Below are 21,119 nucleotides of genomic sequence, written 5' to 3'. Positions count from 1 at the left end.
GTTACCTGAAACAGTTCATTTTAAAGTTAAACAATAAATATACATATAGTACTTAACGAAACTGGTATTGCTTAGTGAGGATATAGAGAAAGTAAAACAAGTTCCCTTACTGTAAGAAAATTCATTCTAACTTCTTATTGTGAAAAGCTTTTTCAAAAGCATCAATGACTGTCTTCTGATGTTCTAGTTATTTCTATTATCTATTTTACCATGAGCTGAAGTGGTAAGACCTGAGAGGGTCAATAAATTACTTGGGAGGAAGGGGCAGTTGTCAGACAGAGGAGGCTCTTATTACTTTCTACCTTTATGCTTTTGCTAGGAATGGCTAGCAAAATATTGGAGGAAGAGAAGTGCATGAAAATAAAGTTGTAAAGATGTTGAGACTCGTTTAGAACGTTGAATTTCAACCCAAGGAATTTGGAATGAGCAGTAAAGATCCATTTCATGCGATGGATTCACAAAATATGTTTAAAAGGATCAGGCGTCTGCCTGGGTGGCTCAGTTGGTTAAGCATCCAACTCTTGATTTTGACTCAGGTCATGATCTCACGGTTCATGAGATTGAACCCCACCTTGGGTTCTGTGCTGCCAATGTGAAGCCTGCTTGGGATTCTCTCTCTTCCTCTCTCTCTCCCCTCTTCCTCTCTCTCTCAAATAAATAAATAAAATTTTTTAAATGTTGAAAACTTTCACTTTCAGACTGGCATTCTATGTCTTCCCACTGCTCAGTAATTAATCTGTATATATTAGACTGTTCTAAATATAAGTAGCCAGGAATGGAGTTGAGGGTGCCCAGTGGGAAGCCATCACAGTGATCAAATACTAGGATAGACATTGGAGATATAACTGTAAATGAGAGACCCAGTGAAGAACTAATGGACCATAGCTTCCTGAACATTTTTCATTAAAATGACTTTTCTGTTGCTTGTAATCCTTGAGCAGCAATCCATGATGCATAAAGGAAAATAACAATGGAAGCTGAAGATGTAGAAAGCCAGTGAAGAAACGAGCTATAAAGACTAGTTTTAATCATATTGAATTTAAGGAGGCATCTAAACATGAAGAGATGATTTTGAAAGGAAAAGGAAAAAAAAATGTATAGATTTTGAATTTGTTTTCTGTTCAGTGTAAAGCAGTATAGCAGAGTAGTTTTGAAAATGAGATCTCGGGGCGCCTGGGTGTCTTAGTCGGTTAAGCGTCCGACTTTCGCTTAGGTCATGATCTCGCGGTTCGTGGGTTCGAGCCCCGCGTCGGGCTCTGTGCTGACTGCCAGCTCAGAGCCTGGAGCCTGTTTCAGTCTGTGACTCCCTCTCTCTCTGACCCTCCCCTGCTCACGCTGTCTCTCTCTCTCTCTCTCTCCTAGAAATAAATTTAAAAAAAAAACATTAAAAAAAAAAAGAAAATGAGATCTAGAGGATAACTGGGTTCTAATTCTGGTTCTAATATTTAATAAGTCTGAGACATTAAGAATGTTACTATCCTTTTGTTGAATCAGTTTTCTCGTTGTACAATGGACATAATAAAAGCACCTATCCCCTAGGATTCCTGTAATGATTAAATGGGCTAATATATGTAAGGTATTTAGAACTATGTCTGGCACATAATACCTGCTGTATAAATGTTAACAATTATGTGCCAGTTGCCTTGCTGATATCTATTCTCCCCTTCTTTTTTAGTAACAGAAACCCTGAGTTGTCAGGGGTAGCAATGCTCTTAGCTAAAAGAAAAATTACATTTCCAAATCTCTCTTATAGATAGGGAGGGCAAATGACCTGTAAAGGAAGTTGTTGGATGTAAGTTATGGAACTTCTTTAAGAAGGCTAATTTGAGGGGCACCTGGGTGGCTTAGTCAGTTAAGCGACCGACTTTCGCTTAGGTCATGATCTCGCGGTTCGTGGGTTCGAGCCCCGCGTCGGGCTCTGTGCTGACTGCCAGCTCAGAGCCTGGAGCCTGTTTCAGTCTGTGACTCCCTCTCTCTCTGACCCTCCCTTGCTCACGCTGTCTCTCTCTCTCTCTAGAAATAAATAAAAACCTTAAAAAAATTAAAAAAAAAAAAAGAAGGCTAATTTGACCATTCAAGATGCTTTTTAATTTGCCTCTTCCTCCTTTCCCCTTCATGGAATAATTATATTACGACTAGAGCTAGAAGAGCCCTTTTGGACCATGAGGGAAAGAGCAAAAGGACAGAGCTTTTGATTCTGATATTTTGAGTCACTGAATCATGCCAGCAAGCATTTGCAAACCATTCTAGACTTCTCATTACACAAGAAAAAAAATATATAAACCCTTGTGCATTTAAGCCCTTGTAGACAGATCCCTGTTAACTTAATTACTCTTCTATTATTGTTATTAATGAAATGTCCAGTTAAGAAGTCATTGCCTTAAGAGAATGAAAGTAAATGGGTCAAAGGCAATGTATCATGAAGCCAAAGCAAAATAATATTTCCAAAATGAAGGATTTATCTTAATTATATTTCATAGTGAATTGCTTCTAGATATTAGTTGTAATCTCCAAGATGTTTATGAAAAAATAAAACTAAAAATATACAAAAAAGAAAATAAAATAGGATCCAAAGGATACACTGAACAAATTAGCATGAAATAAGGCAGTATTGGAGGATTTGAGTCACAAAAAAAGATCTGATGTATAGAACACAAATAGCAAAATGGCAGAAGTCTTTATCTGTAATCACTTTAAATGTAAATAGATTAAACTAATCAATTAAAAGACAGAAATTGGCAGAATGGATTTAAAAACCATCTCACGGTTGGAGATCAACTGTGTGCTGAATACAAATCCAAAGACACAAGAAATTTGAAAATGAAAGGATGTACAAATATATTCCATGCTAGTATACCCAAAAGAAAGCTGGATGGCTATGCTAATATCAGACAAAATAGACTTTAAGTCAAAAGTTATTGCAAGAGACAAATAAGGATATTATCTATTAATAAAAAGGTTAAATCATCAAGAAGACATGATAATTGTAAACATATATGCATCAAACAATACAGCCTCAAAATAGGCAAAGCAAAATAGCAGAATTTACGGCAGAAATAGTTCTACAATATTAGTTGATTATTCTGTATCCCCTTTTCAATAATGGACAGGAATACTGGATGGAAATGCACAATTTTAAAAACTGACTCAAGGAAAGAAATAGAAAATCTGAACATAGCAATAACAATAAGTAAAGAGAATGAATGAGTCATCAGACTTTCCAACAAAAAAAAAGCCTAGGAGTAGATGACTTCACTGGTAAATTCTACAAAACATTTAAAGGATTAACACCAGTCCTTCTCAAAGTCTTCCAAAACCTAGAAAAGAAAGGAATACTTCCTAACTTGTTCTATGAGGCCAACATTATTCTAATACCAAAGCCAAAGATATTAACAAAATAGAACTACAGACCAGTGATCTGTATGAATATTGATGCCAAAATGAAATATAGTTCCCCAAATATACTGACTAATGAACTGTGTCCAATGGTATTTTGAAAAGATTATATATCATGACCAAGTGGGATTTATCCCAAAAATGCAAAGGTATTTCGATGTAGGAAAATTAACCAGTGTAATATGTATTACATATATATAAAAAAGGGGAAAAAATGACATGATCAATTCAATTGATGCAGGAAAACTATTTCACACAATTCAATATTTAAAAAGATGAAGAAAGAAAGAAAGAAAACATTCAAAAAACTAGAAATAGAAGGGACATTTCTCGCTGTGACAAGGGCATTTATGGAAAACCCACAGCTGGCATTGCACTTAGTGGTGAAAGACTGAAAAATATCCCCCAAGATCAAGAACATGATTAAGATGCCTGCTTTTACCACTGCTATTCAGTGTTGTACTGGAAGTTCTAGCCAGAAAAATTGGGCAAGAAATATAAATAAAAATCATTCGAATTGGAAAGGAAGAAGTAAAACTATATTTGAAAATAACATGATCCTATAAAGAAAAACCCAAAGAATCCATACACTAAAAAATATTAGAGCTAATTAAAGAATTTGATAAAATTACTGGATAAAAGGTCAATACAAAAGTTAGCTGTAACTCTATGAAACAGCAATGAGCAGTCTGAGAAGGAAATTAAGAAAACAATTCTATTTACAACAATATCCAAGAGAATAAATTCCTAGGAATAAATTTAGCTGGGAGATTAGAGATGCACACTGAAAACTACAACAATATTTTTGAAAGGAATTAAAAACACAAATAAGTGGAAAGACATCCCTTGTCTATGTATTGAAGATTTAATATTATTAAGATGACAATAATACTGCAAGCCACCTATAAATTCAGAACAAAATTTCAGTGGTCTTTTTCAGAAATGGGAAAACGGATCTTCAAATCCTATATAACTTCAAGAAGCCCTCAGTAAGCAAGACATTTTTGAAAAAGAAGAACAAAAATAAGAATCATACTTCACAATTTCAAAATTTACTACCAAGCTAAAATAATCAAAACTGTGGTACTGGCATAAATATTGACCTATAGACTAATGGGATGGAACTAAGAGTCCAGAAAGTAATACAAATATAAGGGATAAATCAACTTAATATACATTATTATATATATAATACATAAGTAGTAAATACAAGTGCTAAAACTCTTAAAGGAAAATCTAGGAATAAAACTTCATTCAAAACCTTGGATTTGGCTAGCCAAAACAATCTTGAAAAAGAAAAACAAAACTGGAAGTCACAGTTCCAGATCTCAAGTTATACTACAAAAATGTAGTAATCAAAACAGCATGGTATTACATACCATAGACAAATAGATCAATGGAATAGAATAGAAAGTCCAGAAATAAATCCACATTTATATGACCAATTAATCTTTGACAAAGGAAGAGAAAATATGCAAAGAGAAAAAAGACAGCCTCTTCAACAAATGATGTTGAGGTAACTGGATGGCTACATGGAAAAGAATGAAATGGGACCACTGGCTTACCCCATACACAAAGATAAATTCAAAAAGGATTGATGACCTAAATGTGAGTAATGAAACTATAAAAACCTAGAAGAGAGCACAGACAATAATTTCTCCAATATGAGAATTAGCAACTTTTTTCTAGACATGTCTCTCTAGGCAAGGAAAATAAAAGCAAAAACAAACTTTTGGGACGACATAAAAATAAACAGTTTCTGCACAGCAAAGGAAATAATCAGCAAAAGTGAAAGACCGCCTACTGAATGAGAGAAGATATTTGCAAATGACATCTCTGATAAAGGGTTAGTATTCAAAATATATAAAGAATTTATATACTTCAACACCCCTGTAAAGATAATCTAATTTAAAAATGGGCATGAGGATGCCTGGGTGGCTCAGTTGGTTGAACATCCGACTCTTGATTTCAGCTCAGGTCATGATCTCACGATTGTGAGAAGCCCCGTGTCAGGCTCCACACTGGGTGTGGGGCCTGCTTAAGATTCTGTCTCCCTCTGTCCTCCTCTCTCTTTCCTTCTCTCTCAAAAATAAAGTTAAAAAGAAATAAAAATGGGCAGAAGACATGAACAGACATTTCTCCAAAGAAGACATCCAGATGGCCAACAGACACATGCAATGATACTCAGCATCACTCATCATCAGGGAAAAACAAATCAAAACTATAATGAGATATCACCTTGTCAGAATGGCTAAAATAAGAAACACAAGAAACAATAGATGTTGGAGAGGATGTAGGAACCCTCATGCACTGTTGGTAGGAATGCCAACTGGTGCAGCCACTGTGGAAGACAGTATGGAGATTCCTCAAAAAGTTAAAAATGGAACTGCCCCATGATCCAGTAATTGCACTACTGGGTATTTACTCCCCAAATAAAAAAACACTAATTCAAAGCGACCCCTACGTTTACTGCAGCTTTAAATACCAAAATCATGGAAGAAGCCCAAGTGTTCATTGATAGATAAATGGATAAAGAAGATGTAATACACACACACACACACACACACACACACACACACACACGAATATTATTCAACCATTAAAAAAATGAAATCTTGCAATTCGTAGCAACATGAATAGAGCTAAAGAGTATAACGCTAAGCAAAATAAGTCAGAGAAAGACAGATACCATATGGTCTCACTCATGTGGAATTTAAGAAACAAAACAAATGAGCAAAGAAAAAAAAGAGGCAAACCAAAAAGCAGACTCTTAAGTAGAGAGAATGAACCGGTGGTTAGCAGAATGGAGGTGGGTGGGAGGGCGGGCGCAAAGGGTGAAGGGGATTAAGAGAACACGTACCGTGATGAGCACTGAGTAATGTGTAGAATTGCTGGATCACTACATAGTACACCTGCAGATAATATAACACTGTATGTTAACTACACTGGGATTAAGATTTTAAAACTTAATTTTAAAAAAGTTACAGAAGAACTGGATCTAAAAACACCTTGGATTTGACAGTGGATCCTTTCAGATGACACCAAGAACGTAAGCAACAGAAGAAAAAAATAGATGATTTAGACCTTCTGAAAATTAACAACTTTTGTGCATCACAGGACATCATTATTAAAGTGGAAAGACAACTTACAGAATGGGAGAAAATATTTACAAATTATATCTGATAAGGGTCTAGTATCCGGAGTAAAAAAAGAATCCTTATACCTCAACAACAAAAAGATTAGCAACCTAATTTAAAAATATGTAAATGGCTTGAAATGACCTTTCTTTAAAAAAATAGAGAGGGGGTGCCTGGGTGGCTCAGTTGGTTAAGTGTCTGACCTCAGCTCAGGTCATGATCTCATGGTTCATGAGTTTGAGCCCCATGTCCGGCTCTGTGCTGACAGCTCAGAGCCTGGAGCCTTCTTCAGCTTCTATGTCTCCCTCTCTCTCTGGCCCTCTCCCATTTTTGCTCTCTCTCAAAAATAAATAAACATTTAAAGAAGAATTTAAAGATAGACAAATGGCCAATAAGCACATGAAAATGTATTCCACATCATTAGTTATTAGGTTATTGACTAGTTAGTCAAAACCACAATGAAATACCTCTTCACACCCACTAGGATGGCAATAAATAAGAAAAGAGAGAAGAAGCGTTCCAAAGAGCTAGAGGAAATGAAACACTTGTACGTTGCTGGTAAGGATATAGAATGGTGCAGTCACTGGAAAAGAGCTTGGTAGTTCTTAAAAAAGTTAAACTTGGAATTAATATATGCTCACACAGTTCCTCTCCTAGCTTTTTATCCTCCCAAATTGAAATCAAGTACTCAAACACATATTTGTACAGAGGTATTCGTCCAAAGCAGCACTATTCACAATAGCCAAGAAGTGGAAACAAGCCAGAATCCCAGCGATAAGGGTGAATGGGTAAATAGACTGTGGTATACATGTACACTAGAATATTATTCAGCCATAAAAAGGAATGAAGTACAGGGAGGCGCTACAATGTATACGACCCTCAGAAACATCCTAAGGAAAAGACACCAGATGCAAAGGTTGCATATTACATGATCCCATTTATACGAAATATCCAAAATCAGTAAACCCATAGAGGCGGAGGGCATATTGGCAGCTGCTGAGGGCCGGGGGAGGGAAGACAGGGGAGTGACTGCTTAGTGAGTATGGGATTTATTATTATTCATGGTTAGGAGTAGGGGTGATGGAAACGTATTGGGAATAGATGGAGGTGTGGTGGCTGCAGTGTTGTGGCTATACCAAATGCCATTGACTTGTATATTTGTAAATGGTTACTATTTTTTATTTTTTAATGCTTGTTTAAAGAGCAAGCAGGGGAGGGGCAGAGAGAGAGACATAGAGAGAGAGAATCCCAAGCTCCATAATGTCAACACAGAGTCCGAAGCGGGACTCAGTCTCATGAACTGTGAGATCATGACCGAGCCTCCCAGGTGCCCCTAAAATGGTTAGTTATTAAAACCGAATGTTACCTCAATTTAAAAGATCAAAAAATGAACTACTTTATTGATTAAAAGGTAAGAATATCAAAGAGGAGCTTGCAAATATAATAAATTCAAGTAGATGGAATTCAGGTAGATAAACACTTAACAAGTTTATAGCAGTAATGTTCATCTTTGGTGCCTGTTCTAATAAGCTACTGATTGCCATAATATGCTGTTAGACACATTTAAATAATGCTTTCCTTGGACTGAAGGGAATTGAGTGAATATGAGATGCAGTCAGAGGATTTGATTTCCCAACCTTTTCTAAAACCAGAAGGAACCCCAGTTAACTCCCCATTCTACTAGCACAATCCCACAATGCATATTGAGGCAAGGACATCTTGTCCTACCTTAGAAATCCTTACACATTGTTTTTTTAACTCCAAGGGCTCACCTCAGAATGATTTGTGACTCCTGTTATTTGTAATTTATTCTCTAATCTACTAGTTAAGTCTCTCTTCATGAAAACATCCTTCCTAATACGTATTAGGAACTTTGTAATGAGAAAAACTGCTTTGACGAACAGTAGTCTCCAAATACCCTTTTTCATCAAGTTGCCCCAGAGAGGCTCCTAGACTAAAGCAAGACACTTGAATCATTCAGTTTATTGCATTATATAAAACAGAAAAAGAGGAAAAAGAGGTGGTAGGTTAACACATTAAGTACAAAGTTGTAAGTAGGCAGAACGACCCCACGACTTAGATCCTGATTTAAGCAACGTTTGTGTGGCTTGCCCCTCTCTTAGCTGCATTAGCAGTCTTTGTTGACCTTAGATTTATGAGAACTGGAATTAAGGTGAATGAGGGGACTAAGAAGATGGAAGGTATTAACCATACACACAGTTGCTCCAGCAAAAAGACGCAAAGATAAAAGTATTTGTCACCCCTGTAGTTCACCAATTAGCCCAATGAGCAGCTAGCTACCATTTTATGTGTGCTGCTTGGGTTGGCCAGTGGGGCCAGAATGGGTGTCAACAGTGGGTGATCAATATAAAGTTTCATGAATAACTGAGTGCTTAACATGTCTCCTGTATTAGTGTATCACAAATATTAGGTGGCTCTCGGTCCTTCAGTCCCTACTTAGTTTATCTATGGTCTAACACATCTCACAAGTTAATAACTTGATAATCTATGTTGAGACATTTAAGGACTTCTGTCCATATTTTTTTTAATGTTTGTTTATTTTTGAGAGAGAAAGGGAGAGGGAGAGCATGTGGGGGAGGGGTCGGGGGTGGGGAGACAGAACATCTGAAGCAGGCTCTGTGTTGTCACCATGGAGCCTGATGCAGGGTTCGAACTCATTAACCGTAAGATCATGACCTACGGTGAAGTCAGATATTTAACTGACTGAGCCACCCAGGCGCCCCTGTCCATGTTATAAAGGCAATTTGATTATTTATTTAACACATTTTAGGAGTCTCGCCTGTGTCTTAAAACTACTAACTTATTTGTTATTCGTACTTAACATGACTTTCAAGTTTTACATATCCCATTTATCATATGTTCTATAGCAGAGTTAAATACTAGTAGTTAATGTATGAAACACATATGAATTAATGGGAAATGACATTTTAATACCATGAGCTATGTTCAAGGTATTCCATGATATGTATTTTACATATAATAAAATTCACTCCAGGCTTTTAGCCAGTGGGTAAAAATTAGATAAGATGAAACAGTGATGGCCCACATTTCACTGACTAATGTTCTTGTCTTTCTAACACAGGACCTAGTCCTATCCAAATTCGCTGGCAGGTAATTTGGAGAATCCTGAGTACCTCTGGTGCACTCACAAATCGTCTGCATCATATCTGCACCGAACTTGACTAGTGGATATGGTGCACACAGTGGATACAGTTTATTTTGAATTTTTCCCTCTTGAGCTCAGTGAGATTCTTAGATAGGCATCCAATGTGTGAGCTAGGTCCAACCATATCCCATATCTCAATGATTCTCAGTGATTTTGAAAATGTAGTGTCTGAGGCTGCCTTACCGGGTCGAGCTGAGCATTCTTGAATCTTCAAGCCTTTAAGCATCTTTTTTTAAGACATGAGGGTCCTGTTCCAATGGGTTTCTCCTGGCCCTACTCCACAGATTCATCCGGAACAACCACCCATATGTGTCAGGCTCTGACTCAAGCTGAGATGCCCCACACCCTCATACATGTCCCATAAATAATAAATATTACTCCATATCTTTTTAACAAGCTTGAATGATAGGTGCTGTCACCGTTGAACAAAATGAGTTTCCATGGAGATAAAGAATCTTGCCCAAGTATGATGGTCCCCTCTCAGAAGCTGTTTCATATTAGAGGTGGCTGCCTATATGCTTATATCATCTCAAAATGACTAAAGATAGGAGATATGTAGTATATAAACTCCTAATAATTAAGCTCAGTGGCTCTTGTAGGGGAAGAAATTTTTTCTGGACCCTGATTGTTAACTCCAGGTGATGGGGCTTACACTGGAGAGTACTTTCACCCTCCCTGGTAGCAGTACACCTTCACTACGCTGGGCAGATGACCCATATCCAGCATTGCTCTCCCAGATTCCTCTGCATATCTTCTGTGAGCCTTGGCAACAAGGAAATGGAAAATGATCTCTACACCCAACACCGGGCATGAACTCACAACCCTGCCTGAGATCAAGGGGTCACTTGCTCTACCCACTGAGCCAGCCAGGTGCTCCTAGAAAAAGGAACCTATTACAGAGCCTTATAAATAGTACAGTTTCTATCCTGTAGTGCCAGGTTGCATTCTGGTGACCATAGGAAGTGTTGTGCCCAAAGACCACGTCTCTGGCTAACAGAAATCTTAGAATTACAGAAGTAACTCTATAAACAGCAGCCTCTACACCAAGACCTATCCACTTGGGTCTGTCATTTTGGAGGCTGAAAAATGATCTCTTTCCTTTAAGGAAAAGTTTAACCGAGAGGCAGTATTTAAGCAGATCCCCAGAACTCAAAGTCAATGGCATATTTCAGAACAATCAAATTTAATATGGTTTGAGGTTTTGCAATAAAATCTCATATGATCCTAAGCAAAGAGTGAAACTCCCTTCCCAGAGTCCAGGAAAGAACTTGAACTGATGATGCTAAAAAATAGGTTAAACCAAACCAAAGGAAGCAGACAGGAGGCTGGGAGGCTGTGCCAGCACCGGGCGGACTGGAACAGATAGTCACATACATTATCATTTTCCAAAACATCCTCTCTCCTGGAAGCCAGTGTTACCACTTGGCCTGCCAAAGGCCATGTGACCAGCCATTAATAACAAACTCAGATCAACCATATCCTATGAAGTTCTTAACCCTTTAATCTCACAACAGTGCTGTTTTGAAGATGAACCGGCATATTTCTATGTTGAAGGAATTTGAGGTAGCCCAGAAGGAGCATCTAAAGGGACATTATTCTTTCAAAAGTTGTGTAGTCTGTTCCTCTGCTAAGGACTGCAGAAGATGACAGTTAAAATTAGAGCTAACATTTTTTTTTTTATATTTTTATTTATTTCTAGGAGAGAGAGAGAGAGAGACAGCATGAGCAGGGGAGGGTCAGAGAGAGAGGGAGACACAGACTCTGAAATAGGCTCCAGGCTCTGAGCCGGCAGTCAGCACAGAGCCCGACGCGGGGCTCGAACCCACAAACCGAGAGATCATGACCTAAGCGAAAAGTCGGACGCTTAACCGACTAAGCCACCCGGGCGCCCCAAAATTAGAGCTAACATTTTATGCCAAACACATTTTATGGGAAACTAGTCTCTGTGTTTGGATATTCCTCAAGCAAAAAACATTTTTAAAAAATTTTTTAAAATTTTTGGGCACAGAGCCCAACGCGGGGCTCGAACTCGTGGACCATGAGATCATGACCTGAGCGGAAGTCAGACGCTTAGCCAACTGAGCCACCCAGGCGCCCCAAATAACACTTTTTTTTAAACAAGCATTCTAAAAAAAAAAAATTAAAAATAAATAAATAAGCATTCTATTTAAACACATGAAATAGAAATTTTACTAGTTACTAAAATGCTACTTCATCCTCTCTAGGCAGACACTGTATTTAGAATTTTATTCACTTCCTAATTTAATCTACTAAATCTGCTATGCAGATTTTAAAATTAGAAAAATCAAGTCCTAGGGTGGGGTCGGTGGGGGTGTAGGGCTAGGTAATGATTCTAATGATTCTGTTCAGTACGGGGGATTGGCTTCATGGGATTAAGGTCTCTTCCCCCATCCCTATGCTACCTATAATGCTGGCCTTATTGAACAAGTTAGGAAGGGTTCTCTCCTCTATATTTTCTTGGAAAAGTTTGAAAAGGATTGGTGTTAGTTCTGCCTTAGATAGTAGAATTCACCATTCTACATTTCTTCATTGGAAGATTTTTTAATTACTGATTCAATCTCCTAACTAGTTACAGGCCAATTTGGTTATCCTGTTTTTGTGTGATTCAGTCTTGGGGGGATTTGTATTTCCTGAAAATGCCCATTTAATTTGGTTATACAATTTGTTGGAGTATGATTGTACATAGTACTTTTTTGTAATGCTGCTTATATCTATAGAATCAGTAGTAAAGTTCCCACTTTCATTTATGACTTTCCTACCTTGAGCTTTCTCCTTTTTTTCCCCCTTTTTCCCCTCTTTTCCCTTCCTCAATCTAGCTAAAGTTTGTCAATTTTGTTGATCTTTTGGAAGAACCAACTTTTGGTTTCATTAATTTTTTTCTATTATTTTTCTCTTTTCTATTTTATTTACTTCTGTTCTAATCTTTATTATTTCCTTCCTGTTGTTACACTTGGGCTTAGTTTTTTTTTTTTCTCTCTCTAACTTCTTTAGCTGTAAATTTAGAGTTGTTGGTGTGAGATCTTTCTCTTTTTTTTTTTTTTTTTTACTGTAAACATTTATAGCTATAAATTTCCCCTTCAGCAGTGCTTTCACTGCATTGTGTAAGTTTTGGTCTGCTATACTCTTATTCATACCTTAATATTTTTTAATTTTCCTTGTGATTTCCTTTATTCATTAGTTGTCTAAGAGTGTATTAATTTCCACAAATTTGTGAAATTTCCAGTTTTCCTTCTGCTATTGATTCCTAACTTCATCTCATTGTGGTTAGAGAAGATGCTTTATATGACATAAACATTTCCAAATCTATTGAGATTTAATTTGTGCCCTAATATATTGTCTATATGTAAAATTTTCTGTGTGCACTTGAGAAGAATGTGCAAACTGGTGTTATTGGGCAGTGTTAGATCTGTATGTGCTGGTTTATTGTCTTGTCAAATCCTCTGTTTCCTTACTTATCTCTGTCTGTTTCTATCCATTATTGAAGGGGTATTAGAGTATTCAGTTATTATTATAGGGGTACCTATTTGTCTCTTCAATTTTGTCAAGTTTTGCTTTATACATTTTGATAATCTGTTATTAGGTACATAAATGTTTATAATTGTTATATATTCTTATTGTATTAAAGCTTTTATTATATATCATGTCCTTCTTTATTTTTTATACATTTCTTTGATTTAAAGTATATTTTGTCTAATATTAGTATAGCCACTCCTCTTCTGGTTACTATTTGCATGGAATATCTTTTTTCATACTTTCATTCCATTTAGATCTAAAATGAGGATGTTTAAATAGCTTATAGGTATAATTAAAAAGTATATTGAACCTCTCTTTTAATAGAAGAGTTTAATCCATTTACAATTAAGTTAATTACTGTTGTGAGGGACTTCTGTAATTTTGCAGTTTGCTTTCTATATGCAATATATCTTTTCTTTTTTGTTCCTCTCTTTTTGCATCATTGTCTCTTTTGCATTTAGTTGGTTTTTATAAAATTGTTTTGATTCTCTTTTTAATTTTTTGGTGTGGATTCTATTACTATTTTTCTATTTTCCTTATAGTTACTATGGTGAGTGCACTTAAAATCCTATAAGGCATAACATTCTAATTTAAATTTATAGCCACTTAACTTCAATAACTTAAAAAAACACAAAACTCGAATCATTTGTAGCATGATCTTCATCCTTTTCAGTTACTGATGTCACAGAATTACATATGTTTACATTGTGTGTCTGAAGACATAACCTAATAATTGTTTCCTTAATGCATTAGTCTCTTAAATTATGTAGAAACAAAATGTGAGGTTACAAACCAGAGTTACAATAATACTAACTTTTAGACTAATAATTTTTTTAAAAAGATGTTAGTCTCTTAAATCACATACAAAACAAAAATAGAGTTACAAAATGTAAATGGAAGGCAGTTCTAATAGCAACAAACTCTCTTAGATTTTTGTTTTATTTTGTTTTAAATATCTGGAAATGTCTTAATTTCTCTCTTACCTTTGAGGGACAGTTTTCCTGGACATAGTAGTCTTGGTTGATCTTTTTTTTTCCTTTTCTTTTCTTTTAGCACTTGTATATATTAGTCCATGGCCTTTCAGCCTCCAAAGTTTGTGATGAGAAATCTTCTGGTAATCTAATTAAGGATCTCTTGTATGTGAGAAGTCACTCCTCTCTTGCTACTCTCAAGTTTCTGTTTCACTTTAGCTTTCAACTGTTTGAATAGAAGGTGTCTTGTGGTGAATAGCTTTTAGTTCATCCTACCTGAAGTTCTTCGGGCTTCCTGCATGTTTGTATTCATATATTTCATCAAATTTGGGGAAATTTGTGGCCATTATTTGTTCAAATAATCTCTCTTCCCCTTTCTCTTCTCTTTCTCCTGGGCCTCCCACAATGATTGTATGCCAAAGTGTCCCCACAAGTCCCTTAGGTTATGCTCACTTTTCTTTAGTCATTTTTCTTTCTATTCTTCAGACTCAACAATTTCAATGGCCAGATCTCCATGGTTGCTTATTCTTTCTTCGGCCTAGTTAGATCCCTCTAGTTATAATTTCATTTTAGTTATCATACTGCTTAGCTCTATAATTTCTTCTTTTAGTTCCTTTTGGTTTTCTATCTCCTTATTGTGACTTCTGTTTTACTCATGTATTGTTTTCTTGAACTGTCTCCACAAACTTCCTTTAGTTCTTTGGGTTGTTTTAAAGTTTGTGTCCATGAGGTACTTGAGTGGCTCAGTCAGCTAAGCACCCAACTTAAGCTCAAGTCATGATCTCATGCTTTGTGGGTTCAAGCCTTGCATTGGGCTCTGTGCTGACAGTTCAGAGCATGGAGCCTGCTTCAGATTTTGTGTCTCCCTCTCTCTCTGCCCCTCCCCTGCTCACACTTTTTCTCTATATCTCTCTCTCAAAAATAAATAAACATTAAATATTTTTTTAAAAGTTTGTATCTAGTAAGTCTGCCGCTTGGTTTTCTCAGAGATAGCTTCTGTTGGTTCACTTTTTTCCCTTTTAATTGGCCATACGCCCCTGTGTCTCTGCATGCCTTGTGATTTTGTTGTTTTTCTAGTTGTTGAAAACTGGACATGTGAATCTAATAGTGTGGCAATTCACTCTGGAAATCAGATTCTCCCCTTTCCTTGGGGTTTTTCTGCTTTCTGGGTTTGTTTGGTTTGGTTTTAGGTTGTTATAGGCTGTTTCCATGTCAAGTATCAGCCTGATGTGTAAACTTAAGGTCTTCTCAGGTCTCTTCAGCCTTGGACTTACCCTGAGCCTGTGTAACGCTTTTAACTTCCCTTGGATATGCAGCTACTTTTTGAACAACTTCTTCTTTAATGTCTGGCTCTAAAAAGAGGGACAAGAGAAATACAAAGGCAGGAAAAAAATGGATACTGGCCCCATAAATCCCTTGGAAGTGCTTTAGCCAAAGAAGGGAGGTCTTGCAACAATGGGGTACAGGGTGCAACAATGGTGTACAGAGTGCAACAGTGATCTCTAATATTTGAACACAGATCCCTGATATTTGAAGGACAAATAAAGCATGGTTCCCTCAAACTCAATGCATGATACTCCAGGAACATGTATATAACTTCCTGCCATGGTGCTGAGCATGTGGAGGTGAGGTAGGGTATGGGTAATTGCTGCTAAGAGCTAAAACTGACTGAAATTAAACACTATTTACCATCCATGCCTTACCCTGGAAGTTACAAGCCTTCAACATATGCCAGAGCTCTAAAATTGTTCCAGCAGACAGATTTTGCCAGTACAATTTTTGTCCTGCTGGCAGACAGTGGAGAGACATTCCTGGCGCTTCCTATCCCACCACCCACCCAGCCTTGGCGAAATATTTTAATTATTTTGATCATCTTTCATTTGCACACCTTAATAGATTATTCACACCTATATTTCAACATATATATTATTTTAAATAACTTATGATTATAACTTATATGCTTAATTTTTTACAGAAACTTTTAAATATTTATTTTTTGAGAAAGAGAAAGAGAGAGAGCTAGAGAGAGACAGAATCCGAAGCAGGCTCCAGGCTCTGAGCCGTCAGCACAGAGCCTGATGCAGGACTCGAACCCATGAACCACGAGATCATGACCAAAGCCTAAGTCAGACTCTTAACCAACTGAGCCACCCAGGTGCCCCAGGCTTAATTTTTAATTAATTCTTTTTAAATATTTTTTTCCTAGCTCTCTTTTCTTCCTTCCCTTTTTTTCCCCTTCCACCTACAAAGGCCTTTTCCTTTTCCCAGGTAATATGGCAATGACCTAGTATGTATGCACTTTCTTCATGCCTCTATAAATATGCACATATATATATATATAAATACAGGTTTTGTCATTGTTTTATAAAATTGGGTCATATTGTATACAAGTACTTTCGCATCTTGCTTATCTCCCTTAACAATAAGTTGTGAAAATTCTTCATAATCTATTGATAGAACTCTAATGTATTAGAGTGCATGCTGCTGCTAAGAATCCTGCAGTAAGCAGCCTTTTAAAAAATTCAGCGGGATAACTTCTGGTTTCTGCTTAGGACGTACAGCAACAAAACACTGGACGACCCGCAGATCCATAGCTTTTGATGGTCCCATCAGAGAGCTGATGTCACAAGACGACGAACTCGTCTGACATCTATGGAAATGCAGGCACTTTTCAGGAGACACTGAATGTGAACAATTGCTTACCTGGAGCAAATGCCACTGGATGTCATTCAATCTGTTAAGAAAGTTTCAGTAAAAACTTTTTAATGAACTTCATATAGAATGACCGGCAGCTGAAGATCTAAGAAGCCGTTGCACTGCCAGGCTCCTCCTGAACCTCACTGGGCGCTCATGAGAACATTTAAGAGTGGTGGACACTCCTGAGAAGGCACGCTTGCTGTGTAGGCCCGCAGGAGGGAGTGCGGCCGCAGCCACGAGAAAACCGTGAAACTTACTTGATTTTTCTTCCCCTATGTCAGGGGAACATAGGGAACATATTGCCTCTATGTCGAGGGCTCGGGGGAACAAACTTCAGCCACTAGGAAGAGGACAGTAGACTCTGGTGCTGTCAGGACGCTGCTGAGTACCCGAGCTGGAGGAAGGAAACCGGAACAGGGACAGGAATGCATCCTGGATCCAGTGTCCTACAGCTTGGAGGTGGAACAGAATCATAGACATGGTCCAGTCACTGAGTCCAGGGGACACAGTGTCTGCCAGAGATGGGCTGAAGACGGGAAGACAGGCAGAAGCATGCAGAGACACCTTCTCAGAGGCACAAAGGGTTGAACTAACATTGAGGGTATAGCAGACATCGAGAAGATAATGTAGCAAACCAGCCTCCATCCTAAACACAAATTTAACACTGCTGGTATGTGTTAGTCTGTTCAGGCTGCTGTAACAAAAGACTATGGTCTGGGTGGCTTATAAACAACAATCTATTTCTCACAGTTCCAGAAGCTAGGAATTCTAAGATCAAGATGCCGACAGATTGATTCAGTTTGTGGTGAGGGCTTACTTCCTGCTTCATAGAGGGCTATCTTCTCACTGTCACTTCCAAAGGCAGAAAGGGCAAGAGAACTTTCCATATCTCTTTTATAAGGGCATTAATTCCATTCAGAGGGCTCTAATCACTTCCCAGAGGCTCCACCTCCAGATACCATCACATTGTATATTAGGATTTAACATATGGGCGGGGAAGCACAAATATTCAGTCCAGAGCAAAGTATTTGAAACCTGAAATCTGTACTGCACAGACCGTACATAGCAACAGCAAAAATTAAACCTAGCTCCACTCATTACTAGATTGGCGGCGCTCACATTAAGTCCCTAATAGAAGAAAAACTATGCTCATTTCCAGGCGCAAAAATTACTTATCTCAGTCCATCCTATCCTACACAAGGTGTAGGACATATTTCTACCAAAATTTACAAGAGAGCAAGAAAGTAACTTTTTCAAGAGAATAAAACCAGACTTGGGCATGGCACTGATATTATAAACTGCCAGATAGAAAGTTTTAAATAATGAAATTAACAAGTTAAATTTCTAGTGGAAAGGGTAGAATATGTAGAATCAGATGAGATACTTCAGCAAAGAGATGAAAAGTATAAAAAGCAATCATTTGGAAGGGCTAGAGATGAGTACACAGTAGGAGAGATGAAGAATGTCTTCAGTAGGTTCAATAGGCAAGGAAAGAAAACACAAAGACAAACATAAAAAGATCAGAAGGGAGTCTGCAAGAGGTGTGCAGAAATACCAAATGATCTAACATGTATAATTGGATTTCTAAGAATAGTCAAGAAGAAGAACAGAGCACAAGAAATATTTGAAGACACAATGGCCTAGAATTTTCCAAACTTAATGACAGATACCAAAACATGGGATCAAGAACCTCAGAAAATAGCAAGCAGGGTGAATACCAAATATAAGCAAACAAAAACACCTAGATATATAATATGTAAACTGCTGAAACTTAAAGTTATAGAAAAAACTGATATCATAAGAAGATTCACTTCTGCTTTCCAAATTTTAAACAAGTGCATCTGATTGGCAAAACATAAATCGCATCTAGGTTCCTAGATTTGGCAAGGGATTGTGAAAATGTAGTCTTTAATTCTCCAGACTCTGTAAGTCAGAGCATACTAGAAAGATAGTGGTATGGATTTTGAACACCAAATTAATATGCCCACCATGCAGCAAATATGTAAATAGTTTTGCTTTACATGTGTTTTTTAATGTATTTTATAAATATTCAAAAATGTGTAAAATGCAAACAAATATAAATGTATAGTTTATACAGGAAATTACAGTTAGAAAATTACAAATACAGTATCTATACATATAGAGTTGACCTTTGAACAATTCAGGGGTTAAGGGTGCCAACTCCCTCCATAGTCAAAAATCAGCACAACGCTTTTGACTTTCCCAAAATTCAGCAACTAATAGTCTACTGTTGACCAGAAGCATTACTGATAACATAAAAAGTTGATTAACACATATTTTGTGTGTTATAGGTATCACATACTGCATTCTTAAAGTAGAGAAGAGAAAATATTATTAAGGAAATCATAAGGAAGAGAAAATACAGTTACAGGCTCAATCATATTTTAGTCTTTTTTTGCATTCTGTAAGAAATGTCTATTGAATTGTAACAGTCATATTTTCACTACCAGTTGTTATATTCATATGATTTTTCCCTTTTAATATTTTGATATAATAAAATATACTGATAAAATCTAGCAATGTATCAAAGTAATAGTAAACTCAAGTAAGTAGGATTTATTTTAGGACTGTAGTTGTGGTTCTACATTTAAAAAACTTACCTTTTAATATTTGGTGCAATTTATGCATCTATGTCTATATTAATAAATAAGATCTCTCTCTCTCTCTCTCTTTCTCTCTCTCTCTCTGTCTTTAGTTTTAAAGTTATCCTGAATCTGGGGCGCCTGGGTGGCTCAGTTACTTAGGCATCCGACTTTGGCTCAGGTCATGATCTCACAGTTCATGGGTTTGAGCCCCGCGTCGGGCTCTGTGCTGACAGCTCAGAGCCTGGAGCCTGCTTTGGATTCGGTGTCACCCTCTCTCTCTTCTCCCCTGCTCATGCTCTCTCTCACTCTCACTCTCACTCTCAAAAATAAATAAACATTAAAAAAATATTTTTAAAAAAGTTGTCCTGAATCCATAAAATTATTTGGAAAGCTTTCGTTTTACAACACCCTGGAATAACACATTTTTTAAAAAGTAGCTGACAAAGTTTAAGAGCAAGAAAGGAAAATTGTTAGGTGTCTAAAAATGGAAAATGGAAACACAAAGCTAGAGTGAGGAATTTTAGAGTTTAAGCCAGAACTGAGGTTCCTATATAACGGTGGGACTCATGCCAGGCCATTTATCTCAAGGGTTAAGTCCTAGCAGAATTTTACCTTACCAACTCGTGAAACTACAAGATTCTTAACATCTGCCTGAGGCCTATGGAATAGGGAATTGCCTTAAGACATTAAAACAGAATGTCTGTACCTTGTTAGGATATAGACTATAAAACATACTACCCATGTAAACCCAAGCCAAAAAATTAACATTAAATTACGTTAAAAGCATTGACCCATAAGGACTCCCAATAAAAGCAAAGGCTTTGGAGAATGTCTCCAAAACCCATAGAACAATCTCTGTTGGGGAGGTACATAGTCAAAACTCAGAAACCACGTTTGTAAACAAGTCACCATGAGGATGATTCAGTAGATGCAATAAATGGGAGAATGAACAATTCATCACTAAAATTGAAAACTGCAGTAAATTAAAAGACCTCAATGGATAAATGACCAGCTTGAGAGAGTTGAACGTTGGAAGATTGATCAACAGAAAATATGAACATTAATAAATATAAATATACATGAATATAAATAAAATATATACATATAAAGACATCAATAAATATAAATCATAGGACAGGAATAATCAACCTAGGTCTTGAAGGAGTTTCATGAAAAAAGGATGGAAAGAATGCTATACACTGTATAAAAAGGATTCATGAAGGAGAAATTTCCAGAATAAAGAAATCGACTTTCAGACTCAGAGATTATGCTGAGTCCTAAATGTGACAAGCTAAAGTAAATCACAACTGGATAAATCACATTAAAACAAAACTGAACTTTACAGATTAAAACTAACTTTAAAACTGGGGCTCCTGGGTGGCTCAGTTGGTTAAGCATCCGACTTCGGCTCAGGTCATGATCACATGGTTTGTGTGTTCGAGCCCCGCATCGGGCTGTGTGCTGACAGCTCAGAGCCTGGAGCTGCTTCAGATTCTGTATCTCCCTCTCTCTGTGACCCTCCCCTGCTCACGCTGTCTCTCTCTCTCTCAGAAATAAAAAAACATTTAAAAATTTTTTAAAAATCTAACTT

Source organism: Hyaena hyaena, unplaced genomic scaffold, assembly GCF_003009895.1.
Source record: "Hyaena hyaena isolate Hyena2069 unplaced genomic scaffold, ASM300989v1 scaffold_294, whole genome shotgun sequence".
NCBI classification, from domain to species: Eukaryota; Metazoa; Chordata; class Mammalia; order Carnivora; family Hyaenidae; genus Hyaena; species Hyaena hyaena.
Note: the sequence above shows the minus strand (reverse complement) of the source record.